The 14727-nt window shown below is 48.2% G+C and overlaps 1 long non-coding RNA gene across 1 annotated transcript; it reads left to right on the forward strand.

Annotated features, from left to right (window-relative positions):
* The first annotated feature begins 7446 nt into the window (after positions 1-7446).
* On the forward strand, positions 7447-14081 carry LOC143273466 (uncharacterized). The gene is made up of 3 exons (XR_013051580.1): positions 7447-7510; positions 13025-13152; positions 13624-14081. It is a non-coding gene; the product is annotated as an uncharacterized LOC143273466 (long non-coding RNA).
* The last annotated feature ends 646 nt before the right edge of the window (positions 14082-14727 follow it).

Below are 14727 nucleotides of genomic sequence, written 5' to 3' on the forward strand. Positions count from 1 at the left end.
GGTGCACACCTTTAATCCCAGCACTCGGGAGGCAGAGCCAGGAGGATCTCTGTGAGTTCAAGGCCAGCCTGGTCTACAAAGCGAGTTCCAGGAAAAGCACAAAGCTACACAGAGAAACCCTGTCTTGAAAAACAAAACAAACAAAAAAAAGGAAATCCTGTTCTCAGCAGCCAAAAGGTAGACATGCTGTTTTGGGAACCAAATGGCTCCAGGGCAGAGGCGTCTTAACCTTGCAAGAGAGTGGGCGTGGCCAGGGGCCTATGAAGGGTGATGGGTCCAAGCTGCTGTCAGTGAGGACTGGTGAGCACTGGTCACAGATGCAGAACCTAAGATTCCCATGGACAAGGCTGTGGGTACCAGGGGTGCTGGCCAAGTAGGCCTGGCTGTCACAAGTGCCAGGCTCCTAAATGAGCAGCAAGGAGCCAGGGCAAGGTGTTGGAGCTAGACCCCTTGTGTCTCTCATGAGGATCCAAGGCAACGGATCCTCAAGTTTGGATCTTCAGCCTCAAGTTTCTCTCTCTCTCTCTCTCTCTCTCTCTCTCTCTCTCTCTCTCTCTCTCTTTCCTTTTTAGGCAAAAGAAGTGCTTTTCTTGCTCAGCTAATTTGGATCAATTTTGTGGCTTCCACAGTTTATTTAAAGTTCTTCCTTTCCAATAAAATGTGGCCTGGGATGGTCTTCCAGTGCCAAGAGCTCTGGCCCAACAAGGAGGCAGAGCCACAGGTGTCTGGAAAGTTCCATCTCCACAATAAAATCTGGTCACTGCTCATACATTCCCTGGGGCTCCAGTGGGCTCCAGCTTCCTCCTGTATACCCACAGACCAATTAAGAAGACAGGCCCAGCCTCGTGCAGCAGAGGGATGGATCACAGGGACAGTGACCAAGATGTTGGAAGAACCAGAGGCCCCATGGAAGTGGGAGATAGCCCAATAGAAATAGCAGAGTTACCCCCAGGCTGAGAAAAGAAACTTCATTTGTCCCCAGATTCAAAGTGGTCCATTCAACCACAGAGAGGCAGGTAGGAGTCAAGGGGCAGAGTCACCTGGCTTCCCTTTTGCCTCAGCCTCTCTGTTCATCCATCCTCAAGGACTCCAGGCTGAACCAGTCAAAATTCAGAGGCAAGGAAGCCTGGGAAATAGAGTTTTCAGGAGGCAAATAGCAGCTATCCAGAGTACCCCAGGTGTGCAGGCAAAGGGTCCCCCAGTCCAGGGAGTGAGCTGCTGTGGTGGCCCTGCTAATTGGCCTGGCCAGAAATGAAGATATTCTAAAAAGAACCAGTCCACTCTCTCAGTCTGACTACCAGACTATTGCCAACAATGGGCCCTGAAGGTGGGGGATCTCTCCAGGATTTTCCTGACAGGCAAAGTAGAGAGCACCAGCCAGAGGGGAGCCTGTCTGAGAAAGATTTCACACAGTCCTAACAACTTGTCAGACCACCTCACAGACTAAGCCAGAAGCCCAGACGGTGATGGGTCAGTGGTGGGCGGGACCAGGACCATGTAGAGATGTACGTCCTTGGCCCTTTTTTTATACTTTGACCTCACTTCAGGGCCCTGAAGGCAGACTTAGGGGTGGGAGTTCACCCCATCTCTTCTTCCCTCTCCCCAATGTGGCCATACTAAATAAAGACCCTTTTCTCTACTTTCCACTATTAATTTGGCTCTTTTAACTGGTGTAAGCTGAGAATGAGTGGCCAGACCCAACTTGGGGTACAACTGGTGACCTCCAAATCTGATAGCCCCAGCTCAGGGGGAGCATCTCTGCTCTTCTCTACCCCATAGACACGGGGCTCCCAGAATTTAATCCTAGTGTTTCAGTTATCCCAGCAAACTAATATGTGTCCTGCTATCTACCTGTGAACTTCTGAAGTAGTTTACATCTCAGGCTCCCCTTAACAAGGCTGATCACCCACCAGGAGACTCCCTGCTCTGTAAATATGGGCACTCTGGATGTGTGTGAGATACTATTGTGTGACCAATTTTTTCTGGGGAGACAGAAACAAGCATCCACTCACCCCAGAGAGAGAGCTGACGGTGGAACAAAGTGTGAATACCACCAAAGTCCAATTTGGTGAACCAATGAGTTTTATCTGAGTTATTTACAGGAATATATATAGATAGGGTGGTTTGAATAAAAATGGCCCCCAAAGGCCCATAGGGAGCGGCATTATTAGGAGGTGTGGCCTTGTTTGAGTGGGTGTGGCCTTGTTGGAGGAGGTGTGGCCTTGTTGGAGGAGGTGTGGCCTTGTTGGAGTAGGTGTGGCCTTGTTGGAGGAGGTGTGGCCTTGTTGGAGTGGGTGTGGCTTTGTTGGAGGAGGTGTGTCACTAGGTCTCAGAAGCTCAAGCCAGTTCACTTCCTGCTGTCTGCCAATCCAGATGTAGAACTCTCAGCGCCTTCTCCAGCACCATGTCTGCCTGCATGCTGCTGTGATTCCCGCCATGATGATAATGGACTAATCCTCTGAAACTGTAAGCCAGCCCCAATCAAGTGTTTTCCTTTATAAGAGCGACCATGGTGATGGTGTCTCTTCACAGCAATAGAAACCCTGACACAATGGATGAGGGGTCACTTAAGGGAGTGGAATGACTCAAAGACAGCTGCATCACCAAAGCCCACCCCTAGCAGAGGTGACAACTCACAAAAGCTGGAGATCTAGAGCACTCACTGCACAACCTGCAGGAAGTTCAGCAGGCTGCAAGGTGTCCTTTCCAGATGGCTCAGCTGGTCTGAGCCTCCTCCAGGCAGCCCAGCTGGTCTCTGCTTCTCCCAAGCTGCCAGGCTCTTAGCTTGTCCGAGAGTGACTATCAGCAGGCCTTACTGTTTACATCCTACCAGAGAGGGAGGGGCCTGGTGAATCTTGAACAGTTTCAGGGACTTCCTGAAGCTATTTTGAGTTGTTTACTTCCTGTCTTAAAGAGATCCCTGTAGTATTTCACCTCCCTGTAAACATCCTGTTTCAAAGTTTCCTTCCAAGATAGAAAGCTTTAATCTAGGAACACAACAGCTATAGGCCAAACACAGAGAAGTGAGAGACCACACACACACACACACACACACACACACACACACACACACACACACCAGGCCATGGGCTTCTACAACCTCTGTGGGGAAATGCTGTCCTCCCAGGGTGCACAGGGCCAGGCCATAGATTAGAAATGAAACTGTTCTTTGTTTAAATCCAGCTGAAGCATCCAGCCTTGCCCGCCCTAAGCCAATCATAAATCCTCCATCCACCCTGCTTTAGTGGATGAGGCGGATGTGAGTGAGACCACAGAAAAAAGCCACAAGAGGCAGAGGAACAATGAACATATAAAGCCACATTTATATCCTGCCTCTTCTGTCAGGCTGTTCTGATCTTGTTTGGTCATTGAAATTGAGAAAGGGGGAGACCATCATGCCTGTCTCACAGAGAGAGAGGGAAAAGAAGGAGAAAAACAAACGAGGACCAGCACATCGCCTCACGGTGGCATCCGACTCAAAAGCCACACTGCAGTCAAGAGATAAATTTAATGGCATTCCTGTTATGTCTAGAAAAGGGTTAAGAAGAAGAAATGAAGGGAGGGGAGTCAGAGATAAGGGACCCATGGTGGGCATGGGGGATGGTAACCTTGAACGAAGGCATGTTAGGAGCCCAGCTTTGCCAGTTAAGGTTCACCATCTCAGAAAGGCCCTGGTGCCCTTCCCTCACCATCCCCTAGCCCTGGAAATGCATGAGGTTGAACATTCAGAAGTGAAAAAACGCCACTCCTCTTCCCACCCAAGCAAGAGGAACACCCGGCTCTCTCCTTTTCCTCCCTCGGGGCCAACACTTTGGGTTCTGTTCCCTTTTCTGGGAGGTGCTGTCACACGAGGTGGAGGGAGATGTGGTGTGGATGCTCGACTTGCTTACCTGAGTTCTCCACAGTGGCCTGCTGGCAGAGAGAGGCACCCTCTCCTTCCTAACCACAACGGAATGCCTGAGCCCTTATGCAAATGGATGGATGTCTTTTACCAGGCACGGGAGGTGGGGGATGTGGCCAGAGTCTCACTTGAGCAAAACTTGCTCTGTCCCCTCCCTGTCACACTCGTGCACACGTGGGACAGGAACTCAGACTGTGTTTGGCTGAAACAAGAAACTCCTCTTCTGCTGGAGCATCCCAACTCACGAAGGCGGATTCTGAAAATGCAGGCGATTGCACTTTTGCTTATTTTTCATCCCGGGGGGCAGGGGTCACAGGAGATACCTTCTTTATATATCTATTTAACAGCAAAGCTCCCTGGAAGGCAGGCAGAATCTTTCCTGCACCCCTGACCATCCTTCTGACTGCACCCTGTAAACCGCTAGTCCTCACTCCTCATATGCCCAGAGCTCGGCTTCCTGGCTAGAATACCCTCCGCCATCCCCTCCGCCATCGCTCTCCCATCCGGCTACAGCTGAACATCGCAACTGCAATGTCCTCTCATATAGGGAAAACGACTCTTGGGTTCATGTAGTCCCTCTGGTTCTGGTCCCCAGAGTCGGTAAACAAACAGCCTGTCCTTGGAGCCACTGCCTCCCCATTCCTGAGTGGCGGCTCCACAAGGCCAACAGCCGTCCCTGGGCTGTGTTACAGAAGGGGCATTCTTGGCCTTCCACAGTCAGAGGATGCCACATTACTGATGGGGACAGATGCTCGTAACTCCACATAACTCTCTTGAGCCTCACTTTACTTTTTTTCTGGAGACCTTTTAGTTTGGAAACAAAGCCCCTGGCTACCCCCTGGGTTGTGCTGGCCTGTAAACATCCCGGTCTGAATTTACCGAGGTGGGTTGCTAAATTTAATTGCCAGTTTCCACACCATGTGATGGTGTGTAACAGGCCAGCCAGCTCACCTCGTGAGTTAGCCAGGGGTTTTAAATAAATGCTTTCTGTTGGAAAGGATGATAAAGATTCCTATTATTCACCACGGGCCTGGAGATTGAGCAGGTCCTGTTTTACAAGGGAGGCACAGGGGTGCTAATCTTACAAGCCCTGTCACTCCCCACTGTTGAGGAAGATGGCCTTGCTCCCCCCGCCCCCCAGGAAAGAGCTCTGGCCAGGCTTCAAGAGACCTTTGCCAGCCCTATCCATCTGAGGTCTCTGTGACCTTGGGACACAAATAGCTCTGTGGACCAGCCTCAGCCTCTCCATCCAGGAAGAGGAATGTACCACAAAGCATCAGGAGCCACTGGTGGCACTTGGTACATTCAGCAACCGTGTCGGAGACATGCAAGGACATTTGAGCGGACACATCCAGAACACTGGGCCACAAGCCGGCCAGAGAAATCATATTCTTCTTACTCGTGTCCTTCAAGACACCAGAGATGCCGCTGCGCTGTGTGCATTTCTTTAACAACTCCCTTACAAAACCCGTCACTGAAGGCTCATTCAGCCTCTCCCACCCCCAAATTACTCAAAGCATCTAAAGAAGTCGCAGCAGTGACCTTGCTTAGAAACCCGAGGCTGTACCTCCTTCCTGCTCTTCTGGGCTCTGTAGTTTGACAACCACTCCTGGGATGAGTGTGCACTCAAGTTTTGAGGGATACCGGCCTAAGTTTGTCAGATTTCAGTGCCCCTCAGAACCCTTCCTGAAAGGCTCCTTGCTACCTTGGTGGGCCAGTTGCTGAGTCCCTGCATCCTGATTTGCACATCTAATGAGCTTCCTGTTGGTAATGATGGTAGTCTAGGGACCACACTTCAAGAACCACCAGAGGTCTCCTTGAGCAGGCTGCCTTTAGATTCATAATGCCCAGGTCACCCATGGTCCATCTTAGTATTTCCTTAATATGAACAGTGGCCTCTTCTATCCCTGGATTACTGTATCCTCCTCTTAACACATGTTTCTTTTATTTATCATAGTAGTAACTAGTACCCGTGCTGGGGATGGACAACATGACCTCTAACACCGAACTATGACCTTTCTCACCCAATAGGTCATGATTTTCTATTTGGGGGGTTGGGATGGGTTGAGATGAATTGCCCATGCTGGCCTTGAAATCCTAGAAACAAATGATCCTCCTGCCTCTGCATCCAAGTAGCTGGGACCACAAGTATATGCCACTGTGCCCAGCTTCTCTCCTGACTTGTAATAATTTTTGTCATTTGGCACCTAGAACCTTCTGTATAACACACATCAGGGGCTTACCCAATACTTGCTTGAGTAGAAATGGGGAATCAGTGTCTGTTGGAGTGGAAGCTGTTTCATAGATGTGAATGGCAAGAATGATCGAGAGGAAGTTGTAAGCACAAGCAGGAAAATAAAGGCCCATGCTGCCGTCTCTTCCCTTGCTCCTCCCTCACCTGTGTATCTTGGGGCATGAAGTCTGAGTGTGCAAAAGGTTGAGAGAAGAGACTGCCTGGTTCTGGTGACGTGGAGACTGGTAGGAAAGCTGGAAGGGAATCAGAGGCAGCGGCTTAAAGGCCTCAAATGTTTCCACGCATCTCCCTAGCTGAGGTGCTGGCTATCATGGCTTACCACTGACTTTCATGGATGCTGTGCAAGAGAGCAGCCTTAGGAAGACAGTGTGTCTCATTCTAGAGCAGCTGTTCTCAACCTGTGGGTCTCAACCCACTTGGGGGTGGGGTCAAAGGACCTTTTCACAGGGGTCACATATCAGATAGCCTGCATATCAGATATCAGATATTTATGTTGTGATTCATAACAGTAGCAACATTACAGTTATGAAATAGCAATAAAATAATTTTATGATTGGGGGTCACCACAACATATATATACAACATGTATTAAAGGGTCACAGCATTAGGAAGACTTGGTTTGCTTGTTGCCCAGTTTAATAACAAAAATGTTATCTCCCAGGCAAACGATACAGGTTTGCTTAAAGCCCATTCATAATAAAAGACCAGGGGCTCCTTACCTCCGAATCCTGTGTCTGTGAAGGGTCACATGGCCCTGAGGAGTCACGATGTACAAGTGACAGTACTCTGCTGCTGCCGTGAATAGTAAAGTGTCTTTTCTGTCTATCCTAGGACACTGGTCTCTCTAGCCAGCACATGTGGACAGCAGCAGGCTAAATTATCAATCTTGCAAAGAGGTAAAATTCTCAGAACCTCTGCAGTTCTTGACAGTTGCCAGGTAGTGAAAGATGAACATGCTCATCTCTCATCTGAGGCAGACCATTCCTCTGCTTATAACACAAAAACCACCCACCCAAATTCTTGTTAAAATGAACAGACCTGAAAAGGTTAAAGGGGAGGGAATAACCCTTGTAAGGGGCTCTTCATTGTGCATAACAGCAATGGTCATATTTAAAAGGTTTCCATGTGAATGGAAGAGATTTCTTCTGCGTAGCTCTAGAGAAGTGAACTTAGACACAGAAAAACTTCAGGTCGATGAATCAAATAAAGCAAACTCTAACAACTAGAGCTGTCCCAAAGAGTGCAAACAGGGAGTGCATATGCTCAGGGCTGGCTTAGATGTGGGGAAGGACAGTGGGAGCGGAGATTGCAAAGAGAACGCCCTTCAAGCATGCTCCTGGGGAGACATCACTCTGGTGAGCTACCTGATCACATTTATTTTCACGCTGAGTCATTGGGAAAACAAGCAGGTAGATCCAGCTCAGGGTCCTGGGCAGTTGCTCTTGTGATGGTCAATGGGCTTAGAGCTTGGTCTTACAGAAACTCTGTGGCCTATCCAAAGGGTGCTGGAGAATCAGTTCATGGTAACCTAACTCACCAAGAGCCTGAGTTAGCCGAGGTCCTGATAGTGAAGCAAAAGACAAACTCTTCTAATTGTTCTCAGCATCTAAATATCCAGGTCATACTACTCCCTTTTACCTGCCAGGAAGCAATGACATTTATAATAGAATGTTTGTGTGGATCACAAAACCAAAGAGAAAGGAATTGAGCGATTGTAGTGCTTGTTCATCGGATGGGACACATTTGATAGTGTGACACCTGGGTACATATGACAGCATTAGGGGCCGGTGTGAGGTCTTCTCCGGTGGACAATACCTGTGTTTCCTGACGAGAGTATTCTTCACTCAGCCCAATCCTTTTGCTCTGACAGCGCTGGAATTGTTCCAGCGTTCTTAGCTCCATCCTCCCCATACTAGCACATTTCTGTTGTTGTAACAAAAGACTTATGACTGGGTACTCTGTTTTTAAAGAGTTTAAAGAGTTCACAATCCTAAAAGTTCAAGAACACGAGCATCTGCTTGACTCTGGTGGGAGCCTTCCGGCTATCTGCAAGCATTATTTTCGCATCACTGTGACAGAATATCCCACAGGAACAATGGGAGGGAGAAAGTGTTCGTTCTGGCTCATGTTTTCAGTCCATTATGAAGAGGTAGTGTCTTAGTCACGGTTCTATTGCCGGGAAGAGACACCATGACCACGGCAACTCTTATAAAGGAAAAACATCTAATTCAGGTGGTGGCTTACAGTTTCAGAGGTTCAGCCATTATTATCGTGGTGCAACATAGTAGCATGTAGGCAGACATGGTGCTGGAGCAGGAGCTGAGAGTCCTTACATCTTGATCCAAAGGCAACAGGAAGTAGACGAAATATTGTCTGTGGCTTGAGCATATATGAGACCTCAAAGCCCTCCCCCACAGTGACACACTTCCTCCAACAAGGTCACGCCCCCCATTAGTGCCACTCCCTTTGGGGACCATTTTCTTTCAAACCACCACAGGTAGATATGGTGGAGTGATGGCAGAGGGAACATCTGGCTGAGCATCCTCACATCTGGCAGTGAAGGAAGCAGAGAGCAAGGCCAGAAGCAGATGCTGGGCTATCATGATTGACCTCCACTGATAACCCTCACCTCAGCAGCAGCTTGGGAATGAGCACTTAAAATAGGAGTCTATGGGGGACATTTCAGATTCTAGCTGTCACATTGTCACAGCATGGCAGAAGAATCACAGGACAGCACAGGAAGCAAGAGGGACTGTGGAGCCAGGTCCCCCTGTTTCCTATCAGCTGACTGGGGTCCCAAGAGAACTATGTTCATCCTTGCTAAGAGCAGAGCTCAATGTTCTAATTTATAAATAACAAATAAATATAAAAAATGCTTTATAAGGCAAAATGTCTAAAACAAGAAGGCATGGTATGGTGATACTTGCCTTTCATCCCAGCACTTTGGAAACAGAGGCAGGAGGATCTCTGAATTTGAAGCCAGCCTTACCTACACAGCAAGTTCCAGGCCAGCCAGGGCTTCACAGAGAGAGGCCTTGTGCCTTGTGCAAAAACTTAGGCAAAAAAATGTTTAAAACATTGCAAACATTAACAGAGAGAGAGAGAGAGAGAGAGAGAGAGAGAGAGAGAGAGAGAGAGAGAGAGAGTGTCGGGCGGTGGTGGTGCATGCCTTTAATCCCAGCATTCGGGAGGCAGAAACAGGCGGGTCTCTGGTCTACAGAGCGAGATCCAGGACAGGCACCAAAACTACACCGAGAAACCCTGTCTTGAAAAACCAAAAAGGAAAACACACATACACACGCACGCATGCATGCATGCACGCACGCACACACACACGCACACACACACCAGCATTTATTCCACATCACTGGCAGCTTTTACACATAGTTCATCCAGTCCTTGGCTTTAGAGTCATTGTAGCTTCAAGTTTAGAGACAACTATTTTAATTTAACTTATTATTTTAAAAATATTTCATTAGTTCTTCTATAATTTCAAAGTATTTTGGTCATATTTACCTCCAAACTCCTCCCAGATCTACCCCACCTAAATATCATGTCTTCTATTTTTTTTAGATTTATTTGTTTTATTACTTTATGTGTAGGAGCGGTTTGCCTGCATATGTATTACATGCATCATGTGTGTGCCTCATGCCCGGGGAGGCCGTAGGAGGGCTTTGGATTCCCTGGAACTGGATAAATAGACCTTTGTGAGTCCCCAGTGGGGGAGGTGGGGCCTGGGTCTCAAACCCAAGAGTGATGAGTGCTCTTAACCACTGAGCCAACTCTCCAGCCCTGCTGGTGTGGTGTGGTTTGGTTTGTTTAAAGGAAAAATGGGGTCCAGTTTTTGCTACTCCATACCCTTGGGTGTGAAACATGGTTGACCTACCAGAGGGCATAACTTTAAAGAAAAATGACTCTCCTTTTGCAAAATCTGTCAGCTGTCCACAGATCATGGGGGGGGGGACTTGTGAAGCCCCCCCTTCCCCGAATGCTGGAATGTTGGCTGGCTTTGTCTTGTGCAGATCTTGTGCTGCAGCTACAGCTGCTGTGAGTTTATGAAAGCAGCAGTCTGGTTGTGGGGGGGGGGCACTCTTTTAATCCTGTCCCCTGGACCTCTGGTTCTTACACTCTTTCTAGCCCCTCTTCCTCCATGGTCCCTGCTATTTATTAATTTTTAATCTTTTCTCAGTGTGTATTACCTAATGTATGTGTGTGTGATGAGGGGCCACACTGTGTCTCAGCTCATGTGTGGAGGCCAGAGGACCTCAGATATGCTGGTCTTCAACTTCCACCTTGCCAGAAACAGGGCCTCTTGTTTATTGCTGCATAAGCCATGCCAGCTGGCCCGCAAGCTTTGTGGAGTGTCTCCTGCATCTGCCTCTCATCTCGCAACGAGAACACGGAATTACAGATGTGCACTCCCATGCCCAGCTTGATGGAGTTTCTGGAGATCCACACTCAGATCCTCACACCTGCCCAGCAAGCACCCCACCCGCTGCGTCTCCCCAGACCCTCAATATTTTCAGTCTCTAGCCTAGCGTGGTTTTATTTTCTCCCAGAATCACCTGTGAATGATGGCTGGCGTGGGAGTGTGGCACTCTAGCAGGTGCCAGACCCTTCAGCAGAGGTGGAGTCAGTGAGAGGCTGCCCCCTCCCCTGCTCCCCTCCTGCCTGAAGGTGTAATCATATACCTGCTTTAATGCCCGTTCCTGCGCTTGCCATCTGCCACAGGAACGGGCATTGTGCTCTTTAGATCCTGAACAGTCCCCACTGAGCAAACGAACCTCTTCTCCACAGGAGGCCAGGTCCAGTTGGTCCACGGAAGGAACCCAAAGCTCATGATACGCACTTTCACCTGGGTCTCATCCTCTTTCTGACACCCACAGCCACCTCTGGAGAAGCCTGTGTCGGGAGTTCTGGCTCGTGTGTCTGTGTTTTTCTAGATTCTCTGAAACAGCTTGCATGGGGTTGTAGCCAACAGGCTCGGGTTGCACTAGGTAGGACATGATGTAAACAAGCAGAGGTTCCTGCGAGTTCATCCTGAATCTTTTTCTCCATACAGGATGTCCTTTCAAAGATGGCCGAGGATGGCAGCTCATCCCTGTACTCCAAGCACTTGGGAGGTGGAGGCAGCAGGATCGAGAGTTCAAGCCCAGCCTGGGCTATGTAGTTTAATTTTAGCTTCATAACAGATAATCTGCTTTTAAAATCCTAAATTAATTTTTTGGAAAGATGGGCAGTGAGTGGTACAGTCACAAGACAAAGGGATATACCAGCATCCAAGCCACAGAGAAAGCAGCCTGTGGGGGCAGGAGGCTGCAGAGCATCCCTGGCTGTAAAGTTTAGCACCCCACACAGGGCTCGATGAAGTTAGCATCCGAAGCCCCTACAAGGAGGAAAATACACACCTCCCTGCATGGCATTTCCCATTTCAATCCAGACACCCTGGCTACACTGCAAACGCAGGGGCAAAGAAGGGAAGGAGATTTTGATTTTTTTTTTTTTAATTAAAAGATTTTAAGCTCAAAGGGATGGGGGGAGGGGGAAGCATGGCTTTCAGTTTCCCCAAGCAAGTTCATTCATTTTCAATGCCAAAAACTTGATATCTGTCCCCATGGTAATCCACTTACAGTGGCTGAAACCCAGGGTGTGAAAAGCTCTGAGTTGACAAAGATCGGCCTCAGCTGCCACCCCGAAGAGACATGTAAAAACTTGCAGTTTAATTTTAGCTTCATAACAAATAAGTGCTTTCCCATCTCCACGCAGGAGCCTGGGCTGTCACTTGCTCTACAGGTGTGCTGAGAAAGCACCAACCACAGGAGATAGCACACGCTGAAAGGAGCAGGGGGCCGGGACTAGGCCATCCATCACTCTTTCACGCTTGTGGTGAGCTGTTTCAGCAAGTGTGGAAGCATCCCAACGAAGGCTCATAGTCAGCTTCTGCTGTCAATGTACAGTTAGTGTGGGGGGGGGGCGGGGGAGTCTGTGTTAATATATATCAGGAAAAGAGTGATGAATACGGCAAGGAGGTAGGGGTCCTGAAGAAGCTTGGGATCCACTGGATGTTACCTTAATCTGCTTGTCATTGCTGCGATGAATGCCTGAGGCCAGAAAACTTGTCAGGAAAAGAGTTATATTTAGCTCACAGTTTTGTAGGGGGAAAGTCGAAACTGCACACCACTGGTTCTGTGGAGGGCCTGCCTACACAGCATCCTGGACATGGCACTGGTTCTGTGGAGGGCCTGCCTGCATACCAACATGGCACTGGCAGCATAGCACAAGTGTGTGTGAGACAGAGAGTTCAGTGAGACAGGAGTCGTCAAAGTAGGGAAGGGCCATCTTGCTCTTTTCTAACGACCGTTGTGAGAACCAGGGTCCCTTGAGAACGATTTGAACTTCTTCCCCCGGCAGCACCCTCGGTGACAGGGTGGCCAGCACTGGGCCCACGCCAGCTCTCAGGGCTTCCATGCCACCTCTCAGCATCACCACACTGAGGACCAGGCTACAACACATAAGCTCTTATTTCATAATTATCTCATTATTTTACGTGTACGGGCATTTGGTCTGCATGTATGTCTGTGTGCCACATGTGTGCCTGGTGCCCATGGAGGCCCGAAGAGGGCATTAGATCCCACAGAACTCAAGTTACAGATAGTCAGGAGCAGCCACGTGGGTGCTGAGAATCAAATCTGGGTCCTTCGGAAAAGCAGACAGTCCTCTTAACTACTGAACCATTTCTCCAACCCCAACCAACACAGGAACTCTTAGGGACATACTCTAAGCCATGCAAACTATATCCAAATCATAACAGATAGTATTGGCTCATTCATTCCACAAATCCTATTTATTGTACTCCTCATATGTAACAGGCACTGTGCAGGGTCCCAGGGAAGAAACAGAAATAACACGCGGCCCACAAGATAAACTAACGAATCCACTAATAACAGTGGCACCAAGTAGAAGAGACACAGGCAAGAGAAGTGAATGAACTTGTCAGGTAAGTGACAGTTGTCTGGGTTCTTGTGAGGAAGAAATACAAAGTTCAGGGCTCGAGAGACGGCTTGGTGGTTAAGAGCACATACTGTTGCTCCTTCAGAGGACAAGGGCTTGGTTCCCAGCACCCACATCAAGTGGCTCACGGTTACCTGTAGCTCCAGCTCTAGGGATCTGGTGGGTCCTCTGGCCCCCGTGGCATTTACATTCATCTACACAGACACACGTGCATATACAGAATTTTTTTAAATGCATTTAAAAAGAAAGAAAAATAAATATGAAGTACACAGAGATAGAATGGGGTACATTGATGGTTTTATGAAATATGGGAGAGTGACAGTAGTGTACCTGTGACAGGAATGTGGGAGCACTTCCAGTTTTAAGCTATGAACTATGTCATGGCAAATTAGTCGTTATCTCTGTGAATAGGAATAATACATAAGGCAAAAGTGGGCTTTGGTGTCTCTTTCTACAGTGACCTTGGAATGGATACTGCCACCAGAAGAGGTGTGTCACCTAGTCCCTGTGTTCACAACCTGATTTACGTGTCTGGAAATTAACTGAGTAATGGAGTATGAAAACCCAGGCATCAAACTTTTGGATCAGAAGTCCCCTCCTCCCACATACCGTCTGATCCATGGCCCTGATCATCAAGATCCTGCTTTGTGCCAAGGGCCACAGTGGAGGATCACTGGTGAGGTGGTTGGTTACATGGATGCCTTCTGGCTCAGGTAAAGAGGTAGTCCATGTGGATTCCAGCCTGGGTTCTCAATACCCTTTCCTGTGGCTGGTATGAATCTTTCACCAATTTGTAAAGTCCCTGGGAGGAATAGTAGATTTCTCTTTGTCTTCCCAAAGACTGGTGCATTCCAAGTGGAAAGACAAAGAGCTTGGGTTTACGGTGTTTCTGACTTATTCTAGCACTTCCTATCAGCTGTCTGTATACGATTGTGTGTGTCCATCATACACATAACGTCTGCCTCACTGCAAAATGTTCAGTGACTTGCTTTACATTTTCATTTCAAATTCTGTGTATTTGTTGCTGTTTTGAGTGGAATGGGGCATTGTGTGTCCCTTCTATGTTAATGTGGATCCCATGGGTCAACCTCAGGCCATCAGGTTTGTGCTGTAAGAGCTTTTCCACTGGGACATTTTCACTTCTTTTCTTTCTTTCTTTCTTTCTTTCTTTCTTTCTTTCTTTCTTTCTTTCTTTCTTTCTTTCTTCCTCTCTTCTTTCTTTCTTTTTTTTGAGACAGTATCTCTTTATATAGCCCAGGATATCCTAGAACTTGCTATGTAGACTAGGTTGTCAAAGAGAGTTGGCTGCTGCTGCCTGCTACCGCTGCCTCTTCTGCTTCTGCCCCTGCCCCTGCCCCTGCCCCTGCCCCTGCCTCTGCCTCTGCCTCTGCCTCCTGAGTGCTGGGGTCAAAGGTGTGTACCACCACATCTAGCATTTTTCATTTCTTTTTAAATTTACATTTTCATGCATGAATGTCATCTTAGGTAGAGTTTTTATTGCTGTGATGAAACACCATGACCAAAAGCAACTTGGGGAGGAAAGGGTTTATTTCACTCACGG

The sequence above is a fragment of the Peromyscus maniculatus genome, chromosome 5 (assembly GCF_049852395.1).
Source record: "Peromyscus maniculatus bairdii isolate BWxNUB_F1_BW_parent chromosome 5, HU_Pman_BW_mat_3.1, whole genome shotgun sequence".
Classification (NCBI taxonomy): Eukaryota; Metazoa; Chordata; class Mammalia; order Rodentia; family Cricetidae; genus Peromyscus; species Peromyscus maniculatus.